This window comes from Mirounga leonina, unplaced genomic scaffold (assembly GCF_011800145.1).
Source record: "Mirounga leonina isolate KUSES-001 unplaced genomic scaffold, KU_Mleo_1.0 Mir_129, whole genome shotgun sequence".
NCBI classification, from domain to species: domain Eukaryota; kingdom Metazoa; phylum Chordata; class Mammalia; order Carnivora; family Phocidae; genus Mirounga; species Mirounga leonina.
Window position 1 is genome coordinate 13,829,272 of NW_023270323.1, and position 11,808 is coordinate 13,841,079.

Genomic DNA, 11,808 nt, shown 5'->3' on the forward strand with positions numbered 1-11,808 from the left:
TTTATTTATTTATTTATTTATTTATTTATTTATTTATTTATTTATTTTAGAGAGTGGGAGAACACGTGAGCAGGGGGAGGGGCAAAGGGAGAGGGAGAGAAAGAATCTCAAGCAGGCTCCATGCTGAGCACAGAGCCCCTCACAAGACTCTATCTCATGACCTTGAGATCATTACCTGAGCCGAAATCGAGTCAGCTGCCCAACCGACTGAGCCAGCCAGGTGCCCCTTAATAAATACTTTTTAAATGAATAGGTAATAATCATTTTATAAACAGATTAACTTTAAGAATCTCTTAAGTAAAACAAAAGGTCTCTCTCACAATGAAAAAAACAAGATGCAATTTTTTAAAATCTTCTACATGATTTACATTATAGCATTAACAGATGGGAAAACAATAATAAAGACTGCTGGAGTTTGGCGCCCAAATCCTCCACATAGTAGCCAATGCATATGACTTTTTTTCCTCTTCTGTAATACAGAGATAATAACATCAACCTCAGTTGTTGACGTTAGCAGTAAAAGAGATCGTCCATGCAAAGGGTCTAACATAGAGCCTGGGTCATGGTAGATTCTGAATAAAATCTGCGATTGATCTTTTAACTGCAGTTGTCCTTCTTGTTGCTGTTGTCATTCCAGTCACCATTGTTAAAATGTGGGCTTCAGCAGAGGGAATTTCTCCGACAATTCTGTGAATAAGTGGGCCGATGGGATGTCTGACATCACAGTGACGCTCAGGCTCTCAGAGCCTGGCTTTAATTGCTGTCTTTTGGTTCCTTCATAGGACTGAGCCAATGAACACTTGTCAGGCTTGTTTAAAAAAAAAAAAAAAAGAGGCCTATAAGATTTTTTAACCCAGCTGCACTACAGTTAGGCATTTCTTCTCATGTTGAAGTCTTCTCTTTGCTGGAATTTTGACTGGACTGCCTCGCTCAACTTAAATTATTTTTCAAATTAAAAAACTTCCAATAAGCCAACCTTGAACAAGGAGGTCATGTGGGGTGCTTCTCTGAAGTAAATTGCATTCTTCTCATTTGTATTCATAACAACATCCCCTAACAATTGAAGATATGGTATAACTGGACGACAGAAAGTACTTTTTGTTAACAAGAAAATCTAGCGTCATTTGCTTAGCAACTTTTTTGGTTAGAGATCTTGCTAGGGCTTTTATTCACTTTGCCTAAACTCTGATTGGATTACAGGTTCATGGCATCCTTATTATTTATTACAACTCATCCCACATAGAGGTCACTCCCTTCTACCCTTTTTAATCATGATGATGACAGTTGAGAATTGACATCGTGCACTATTGTGTACTGTCAAATGCATAACAAATACCTTAATCAGGCTTAAATAGCTCAAGAACCACAACTATTTATTGCAGGTCAGAGGCAAATTTCTGGAGCTGGCAAGTGGAGATGTGAGGACACAGATTTCAATATGCCCTGTCCCAAATGATATTACCTAATTTGATCAAACAGTTGCTTCATTTTATTGGAAACCATGTCTCTTTTACAGTAACAATAACCAATCATCTAGGCAGAGGCATTAACTAGAATTAACGACCAGATTATACTAGCTATTTCATTGGTTTAATAAATTTACAAAATCAGAAACTTGGCAGACAAATGAAATATAGCCCATTTCCTTAACAGGCTGAGGAATCTTAAGAGAGAACAAGGGCATCTATAGCACTTGTTTAGCAATAAATAGACTCAACTACAACATCTACTTTTCTTCTTTCTCTGATTTCTAAGAGCAGAGAAGAAATGTTCAAAATGGAGTTTTCATTCCTTCCATAGTCACTATTTCTAGAGTTCCTACGATTTCTCCCAAACTAGAAGTAACACTCTTTAGGGCTGGTGCATGTCAAATGTTAGAAAATGACATCCTAAGGACACTAAAGAATCACTTTCTGTTTCCCATTAACATAGACTTATTTCAAATTCAGAAGGCAGTGATAATAAGCAGCACATTCCACATTGCCTGTCAGGTAGGATTAACTACACTAGACTCTATTTCAAAAACTAAAAGGGTGTTTGTTGCTCCCTAACGCTCTCAAAGCAAATTCTTTGTGTCTGCTCTAAGCATGCCAAGGTGGGAGGGCATTTATGTCCACAGCAGGTGTCCTGTGGCAACACTCAATCGCTCCAACTTCACATTTATTAAGCTAAATGACCGATGCACAGTTAATCACTTGGCCTGAGAGCTGGTGTGGGGGAGGGGAGGTGCACTGGTTTTCTCTGTATGAGTATTGACAGGCTGGCTTAGAGATCAGCCTGCTTGGTGTTTCAGTCAATTAGAAAACACCTTATCCATGAAGTGGACTGACTGTACTTTCAAAATAAACTTGGATTGGACTATATGCTGTTCTCTTCCAATACGAATCTTTAAATCATGATCAACGAGGTCAATGTACCTGAAATTATCCATTTTCTCTATTTGGGACATGCTAAACTCTGGCTCTCTGTAATGATTTCTAAAAATATTAGTGGAATAACCGGAACGATAAGTGCCAAAAATGTTTGTGCTGATTTTATAACCACAGCAGCCATTTAGAAACATTTTACTTCTCTTCTTTCTCTCAACTCAGAAGAAGTCATTCAACTCTTCCCAAATTACTATGTGAAATGGGTAGCCTACAATAGCAGGTGCCTTTAAATTACATTTTGAGCTCAGGTAAGAGATATGAAGCAACTACATTATATTCTGTTTTACGAAAATCCTTTTAAGATAAAGGAAAAAATAATGTCAAATTTTTGAGTTTTTATTAATGCCTATGATTTTTCTATTTACCCAGTCAAAACCTCAGCAAGCTTTCCTTGACTCTTGTAGGATCCCTGGATGGGCCTAAAAAGTGCACTCGACAAAGACAGATTAACAGGAGAACCACATATATATGTATTTAATATAAATTTTATGTTGCATGGGAACCTTCACAAAAAAAAAAAATGAAGACCCAAGAGACAGACCTGAGTTATCCTGTGCTGAGTTTGATGAAGAGTGGAAGAATACAATAGGTTAAGCAGTATGGGGTGATGGTAGTCATCAGGGAAACTTAGCAAGGCCTGTTTGTTCAGATTCTTCTTGGTAGTCCTTTGTCTTCAGAGATAAGGATGCACCTTACCTCAGGTTTAGGGAGGACACATCTCACATGAGGGTCTTATGGACTATTTGATGGGAAAAGTGAAGAAAGGTCACTGTGACCTTCTGCATTTCGTCGAACTCTCTCAGCTTAAATATTCAATATGGTCAAGTATCATATTTTGGGGTACCTTGTCCTGAACCCCATCAACCTTCTCTTGCTCACCAATCTGCCAAGTCTTGTGGATTCTACTTGTATAATATCCTGTCCCTTCTAGTCTATTCCCACTGCTACTGTCCTGATTTAGGCCTTCATTACTTCTCTCCAGGGCCAACTGGTCTCCTTAATACCAGTCTTTCTGCTCTTTAATCTACTTTACATGCTATGATCACATTAATCTTCTGAGAGCATAGATTAGATCATGTCATTTCCTTGCTCAAAAATCTTTAATGGTTCCATATTGCTTAATTTTGAAAGTCTAAACTGCTTAGTCCAGTGTTCTGTGGCCATCCCCCACCCCATCTACCTTTTCCAATCTTATTTCCCTCTACTTGTCTTCATTCACTCACTAGTTCAGTAACGTGGAATTATTCACTATTCATGACTCATGGTCTCTATGTGGAATTTCCCCTTTCCAAGTGTTTAACCATACCCACCCTGCCACCCCCCACACTGGCTTTCCCTTTCCTGCCCCTGTTTATTTTGCATGGTTAAGTCCTGCCTGCTCAGCTTTCCCTAATTTCCTACAATTAAAAATAATGTATCCTTCTAATGCCACATGGGACTGTATCTATATATCTTATGACACTTTTACCTTGTACCATAGTCCTATATATCTCATATGCTTTTTAAAAGTATTTATATACATTCCTTGAAAGTAGAATCTAAGTCTAATTCATTTTTACATCCCCTCATAGTACCTATCACAGTGACTGGCATACTGCATCCATTTAATAAATATTTATTGATGTATTCCATTCACAAATAAGTGGATGAATCCTAATTTACTGTCCTTAAACCATCATAAATTTATTTTTTCAGACACCTGCTTTCACCTATTCAGATCTTGAAGCATTCCAAATTCTAACAGATGTTTGTGGACAGCTGGGAGAAATTACACTGCATACACCAAATCATCAGCTTAGCTCTCAGGCTCACATCTTCACCTGGTTATGTGTTCCAGACAGCTGTGCCTTCTTGGAAATGCACTTGGCTTTAGGAGCAAGCTCTGTTTGTAATACCTCTACAGCATTCCAGAATAAACATGACAGGCCTTGATGTAGAGTAGAATATGTGCGAGTCTGTGATCTATTTATGTTCTTCGGGGACTTACAGTGGACTCATTTTGCATTTGTAAAAATGCTTCTTATGGCCTCCCTCAATTTCAGATCACAGGCATTTTACTTTCAGTAAAGATAGTTCAGATACCCTGGGATGGGGAAAATATGAGTAAGGAAAATGTATAATTCAGCATATGCTGGAGGCCAGAAACAAGACCACATGATGCATATTTAGACTCACTCTTCCTGAACTGGATGCATGTCCTGCACCTGAATGTGCATTAACTTTGGCCATTCAGTCATTTTTCAACTTGTCTGCCCTGAAGCTGTTCTTCGCATTCTCTTGGGACTATGGCCAGAGGTAGAACATTAGTGAATACCCGTGTTACCTAATCTCCCATGGTGTATTTTATTCCATGCCCTTTGTTGAGTTTCTTTCCACCTGATTCCTCATATGTGCCCCTTCCTGTACTCTCTGTTGGGTAAGTGTAGATGGAGAAAAAAACAAATATGCCCACGGTTGTCACTAGTACACACCAGTTTATAAATAGTACTGGTTTGTGCACTGGTTTTCGGAATACAGGAAGGTCAAGAAAAACATTTTCTTTTGAAATGAAAAAAGGAGGTTAAAACAAGAGTTTTAATAACAGGCTTGACACAGAGCAGTGTAATACCAGCATGAATTACACTTGGTACCAGACTTTTATTGGAAGTCCTAGATTGCTTTGTTCCAGTCCCTGACATAATATTCGGAGTTGGGTTTATATTTATCCAAAAGAGAGCTGCTTGCTATAGTCCATGCAAATCAAATGCTTGATTTATGCACCATTCTACTGGAGGGTGTAACATTAAATTTAATTTTGTGAGGAAAGTCTGAGGTATTTCAATGCCTGGGCTTGACATTGTGAACTAGGCAGAGAGGTGCACAAGAATTCATTATGGTTTCCAATATGCGAAATGCAGCATTTGAATGAAACATTTGTCTCTTGTCAAAAAGGCGTCATGTCTCTTCTTGGTAAAATATTTCCGCCCCCACCCCTCAGTACACACCGGCACATTTGTAGCCTTCATCATAGATCTTGATGAAAGATGAGTGACTACAGGCATTTGAGGGACTGGGAAGACATCAAACAACATGTGTCTGCGAAATGATCAATTATCAATAATATCAACCCAACTGCCTTCACCTTGACTATCAAATGTCACCACAGTTTATATGAACTGTGTTAATTGGCTATATGACAAATGTGTGATTTTTCATCTTTAGCTGGATGTTAGTTACCAATCCTCTTGCTCATTACTGGTCGGCTTCCTTTTGCATCCCCTACAGCATCTACTCAACATTTAACTACACTGTCCCCAGTATCTCAACCTCTGTGCCAAATTCTCGGCGCAGCAGAAATCCTGCCGTTTGCTTCCTCAGGAGACTCGGGGATGTCAGGAATCAACACCATTGGCATTCCTTCTGTGCACTCGACACTATTCTATTGTCATCATCATCATCATCATCATCATCATCATCATCATCACTGCTCCCCAGCTGCCCATGGAAGACAGTCTGCACCCTTGGACGTGCAGGTAAGGCCTACAGTAACCTGCCCTGCCCTCACCTTCCCCCTCATCTCCTTCCAATCCTACCACATGCTCTAAGCCGTCTGAGGTGTACCATGGCTCCCAATGCTTCCCCTGCCTGGAATGACCTTCCGCTGCTTCACCACCAGCAAGTCCCATTTCTTTGTGAAGCTTTTCTCTGTCAAGGGAGACTTGCTTTCCCCATTCATAGCACTAGTATAAAAACAAATTACATTTAGCTGTGCTGGGCTTGTCTTGCCACCAGTTTTAAACGCATCCTATTTGATTTTGAATCAATCAGAGCACCTGGCACAGAATATGGTACATAGTAGCTACTCTAAATGTGTCTAGAATTAAGTTGAATTAAATGATAGCAGGAGGAAAATAAATGTGTGTGAGGCAAAGACAATTGAAAGCCATATCATCTCAATTTTTTTTTCTGCATTTTGCCAAACTAATGAGTCAAATCATTGACCCAAACTTTTATCTTTAAAAATTCTAGATTTGGGCCCTAGCAGTAACATAAATCAGCTCTACTTTGAACTTTTTCCTTTAATTATTATACATGCATGTGCCTAATCTATGAAATAAATACAGATGTACAGAGTCTTAAGCATATTTTAATTCGCCAGTTTCTTGAAGGTTTGCATAAAAAAAGGATTTGTTCTCTGAAAGTCTCCTGAAGAATTTCTCCCTATAGGCATGCCTCCTCAAACATTCTCATCTGAACAGTCAGAAACAGTAATATTCATTTTTTAATACTAAAGTATTAATTATAAATTTAAATGATATTAAGTATTTAAGCACTATATGTCTGTTAGACTCAATTATGTCAGTAGATAGAGGTCAGTTAAAAACAACCACGTCCTTGTATGAACTATACCTAAATGCTCTGCCTGTCAGAATTCCACTGAAGTATGTTTATTTACATTCTTACTGCCTGTTACTGTGAAATCTGAGAGGCATGCTTTTAATTTTAAGCTTAAAATGGAAGTGAGAACACATTAGCTTCCAATCCTTGTCTCTGTTCAATGCAAACAGGTAAGAGAAAAGACAAAGCCCTTTTCCTTCAACATGCCAGTCGGAAGTGATAAAAATCACCGTTCCAAACCATGGGGCCACTGGCCAAAAGTGACAGAAGGATACTGATGCGGTGTGCTAGTGTGTGGACTGAAGAAACCAGTCAAAAGGGAAAGTTTTACTGAAATGCTATATCCTCAAATACTCAAAACAAAACTACCTCTGTCAATTAAATACTGCCCTTAGCTTTATTCTCCACCCTGACTCCCCCAGTGGGAGCCTGCGCGCTTGCACACACACACACACACACACACAACTTGGCTTGCATTGAAACTTATTTCCAAGAGATTTTGTTTGTTTCAAGATTTATTTATTTATTTGAGAGAGAGAGAGAGCACGAGCTGGAGGGAGGGAGAGAATCTCAAGCGGACTCTGCACTGAGTGTGCAGCCCAATGCAGGGCTCCATCTCACCACCGTGAGATCATGACCTGAGCTGAAACCAAGAGTCAGTCGCTTAACTGACTGAGGCACCCAGGTGCCCCATTTCCAAGAGTTTTCAAGGTCTCTTGCCTATTGGGAGGTAAGTAAAAAGCAGGTCCCATTTATAGAAAAACGTGTGAAGGCAGGGAAATGAGCTACCTCTGCATTCTGAAACTTAATTGCAACAGCTCCTCAGAATAAAATCCCTAGACTAGAAATCAGAATTCTAGGATCAGTTCAGCCATGGAGCAAGCAAACTAAACATGTCCACGCAGACAAGTCATCCCACTTTCTGAGTCTCAGTTTCTTCCTCTGATCCTGGCACTGTTAGAGAAATTCTCCCCTGCACCAAGGGAAACAGGTACAAGTAGTAAAAAGAAATAAAGGCTCTGGAGAAAGAATGAGGAGATACAGTAAGGGTACTGCCTTAATGGATAAGTAAAGGGAAATACGGTGAAGTGGTAGGGAAGCTAGATTCTGGAAGCTGTTAAAAGCTGAGCTAGAATTAAGAAGCTAAAGCCAAGGGAACTCCTTTGACACAAATTTTCAACCTGTTAACCCTACTGGTTAACTTCATTGTGATAGGTTCTTGAACAGAAGTAGGAGAGCATTTAAATAATTGGAATACTGGTGTCGGGATGAATTGCTAGGGAAGCTCAGGGAAATCAAATATTTTCAGGGAAATCAAATATTTTCCATAATGCAAATCTGTTAAGGGCTTCTACTTGCGTGGTGGCCAAGAATAATTCAAGCCCTTAAAAAGGACCAGCTTCCCTCAGACTCAAGTCAGTCCTTATAATTGGGTTGCTTCCGTGGATTTTCCTGTGTAATTAAAGGTACCTACCATGTGAATTCAGACACAGTCTGTCTCCTGTCAACATTTAGAATGATGTATAGATGGTGAAGCACTTTTTAAAAATACCACAAATGGGATAAATCCAGCTTTTGCTTAAACTAGAATTAGATTAGTCTAAGAAATAAGTTTTTTATGACATTCGCTTAAACCCCTAAAGGCACTGCCTTTGTTGATTTGCACATTTCTATCCTGCCCTTAATGTCCATTATACAAGAATGTATTCCAGGTACGAGGCACAGTTTTAGGCACTTTAAATGCACCATCTCATTTAATCATCACAAAATCTCTGAGGCAGTTACTTTTATTACTCTTGCTTTACAGAGGAGAATACCTGGCACAGAGACTCCATAACTTGCCCATTTGTATCATACATCAGTGACAGACCTGGGAATCTGATGCCGGGACTGAATAGAGTCCTTACTTCTCACTTGTAAACACACTGCCTCTGGTCCGTAGGGGCCACACAAGCTTTCCCTCACACCCATCCCACCTCAAAGAAAACAAGTGCTAATGATGGGTCGCTTTGCTTCAGACCAAGAATGTTATCCAGGACAGAAGGTGAAGATTTTTGTTACCCTTGTAGCAGGATGCTTTTTGGTGATGAAACTTATCATACCACAACTCAGATCAGTCTGCCTCAACTAAAAACCTGTTCCCAGTGGCATATCAGCGGTGGGATCGTGCCGATGGTTCACCCCAGTCAACAACAAATACTCCTCTCAGAAAACTGTTCTGTTGCTCTGAGTTTAGAACAATTGCTACAGAGAGGGTTGAGTTTTAATAATACATTTTAACTTCAAATCATTGCATGTGTATTTCTTATTCTTTGACAAGATATTTTATATTCTACATGGAAGTTAATTCAGAGAACTCGAATGATACAGTCCATTCAAGCTTGCTTTGGCTATAATTTGTGTCTCTACTCCGGTGGTATTACATATGGTTTTTAAACAGTAGATTCTAAATAAACAATAGCAGCACCGTGGTTGTGAAACAAAGAAATAGAACTGGAGTTAGTTCAATTATGTAGTTCATTCTAAAGCAATGGGTTAAATCATGCCAATGTTCTCTATCACTCAGCCAATTTCTGATTTTTGTAGAAGATGAAAAACCTCAGAAGTTTTTATAGTATATATAACAGAAATGTATGGTAAACTTTTTGCTGAAGATATTTCAGTGGAAATTTTTTGACCACAGAGACATTTGCAAGCTTCTAAAGGAACAACAAAATGGACAGTATTGAAATTTTTGAAACTTCTTTGTAAAGTGGGATTATTTAGGAATTTCTGATAAATGTATTCTTCTAATTACACCTTTTCCCATTTTAAATATTCATTGCTTCATAGGAAAAAAATGTTTCAAATTTCAAAGGAATAAAAATATTCTTCATTAAACTAAGATCAAAGATGGTTTAACATATATGACTATACTGAATATAAATACACAAAGATCTATTTAACAATGTCATTGACAAATTTGCAGCCTTCAAAACACACAAAAACTGTAATACTATTATTTATTACTATAACAAATAAGTTTTTCTTTTTTCAAATAAACATGTTAACATAATTAATCTATAGTTTTGTCTCCTTTTGTACTATAATATTTATAGTATATATATATACTATATAACATATATATAATATAAAATTCCTTAAATTTTTAATGTTGTTTTTTATTGGCATGATTATTTATACCAACTTCAATTTTTAAAGGGTCAACATCCACATTTCTTTTCTGGCTCTTATTATTTTTTGTTTCATTTCATAATTGTTAAAAATACTTCTATAGAGGAAGTGGAAGAAGATTATTAAAAAATGACCCTCGGGGAAATCGGAGGGGGAGACGAACCATGAGAGACTATGGACTCTGAGAAACAAACTGAGGGTTCTAGGGGGGTGAGGGATGGGTTAGCCTGGTGATGGGTATTAAAGAGGTCACATACTGAATGGAGCACTGGGTGTTATATGCAAACAATGAATCATGGAACACTACATCAAAAACTAATGATGTGATGTATGGTGATTAACATAACATAATAAAAAAAATGACCCTCTCTTGGTATCAGATATGATAGGTACTACCTCACCTATCTGAGCTCTAAATGTGGGAATAAAGTGTGTGTGTGTGTGTGTGTGTGTGTATGTGTTGGATGACAATATAAAATATATTTCTAACTTGGGAACATGGTCAAAAATGTTTGCAAGTCATTAATGTGGAGGGTTTACACTAGAGGGTAGGCTCAGGGAATGAGAAAATCTCTCTCCTGCTCTTTGAAGGCCTCAAGCTTTTACCTGCCTTCGCAAAGGAGACCTTTTAGCTCCTCATGGTTTCAACCAGGTTTCCAAGGCTCTGTCCTTTGATCTCTCCTTCAGAAACCTAAGAGGATCAAAGGAGACTGATGGAGGAACATTCCTGGTCACACGCAACACTGACAAAATTCTGTGTTTGTTCTAAAGATATTAGTAAGGAATTGTCCATTATACTATTTCCTGTTCCCTATTGACTGTCCAATATGAAGAATTTCTTTAAGAAATTCGATGAAAGAAAACCCTCTCCTCTATAAATTGGTAGGTGTCCTCCCTTTGACCCTGAGTACTGGAAAGCTCCGAAGTTTCTAGAGTGTTTGACCCTTGTCACTGTGATGCGGTTCAGCCTCCTCCATTCCTTAGTCCTGGCTTTCTTTCATGGGTTTGCATTGTGTTTACCCCATTCTAATGACAGATGCCCGAATTTCTTTTGAGAAGAGAAAGAATGTGTGTAGAAAATACAAATGTCACTCCATTGGGCAGGGAGGTTTTCTATGGCGGGACTGGGTCTTTTCTCCATATGCCCCTAGTGCCTGCCTTACTGAGTTTGGTGAATAAGTCACAGGTCAGTTCAATATTACAGACATACAAAATGCAGGAAAAAGCAAGCCAAGAAAAAAGGAAGGCTTAATTTTAATATAGACTTTAAATGTCTACTTACTTCTAAATAATTCTTCTCTTCCCTTCTCTTTTCATTTCTTTTCTTTATTCACTCTCAAATCCATTCCATGTTGATGACTACTTACTCTGTCCATACCAGATGCAACCTGCAAAGCCTGTTCTTGCCTGAAAAAAAAAGGAGGAAAGCATTGGAAAAGGAGAATCAAGACAGCAAAAGAATTAGAAGTTGACACATTGGAATGTTGGATCATGAAAACTGACCACGGGCTGAAGAAGAGGGATTAATAGCATCCCTGTCCCTTTCCCTGACTGATTTTTGTCCACAGCACAAATAACCTTCTAATATACTGTATCATTTACTTATTTATTTTATCTTTTATTTGCCTCTTCCCCCTAAAATGTAAGCTCCATGAAAGTAGGGATTTTTTCCCCACTGCTATATCCCCCATACCCTGCACATAATACGTACTCAATTAGCTTCAGAAACCACACTTAGCCAATATTCTACTCTACTTCTTCTTCTTTTTTTAAAGATTTTATTTATTTATTTGAGGGAGAGACAGAGAGAGAGAGAGAGATTGAGAGA

At 38.4% G+C, this 11,808-nt stretch overlaps 1 long non-coding RNA gene across 1 annotated transcript in view; it reads right to left on the minus strand.

The window, feature by feature from the left end:
- The window catches only part of LOC118010194, a 21,064-nt gene extending 9,775 nt beyond the window's left edge, over positions 1 to 11,289 (minus strand). Inside the window, exon 1 of the long non-coding RNA XR_004679150.1 lies at positions 11,263 to 11,289. This is a non-coding gene — a long non-coding RNA (uncharacterized LOC118010194). The remainder of the gene's footprint in view (positions 1 to 11,262) is intronic.
- Between the last annotated feature and the right edge of the window lie 519 nt (positions 11,290 to 11,808).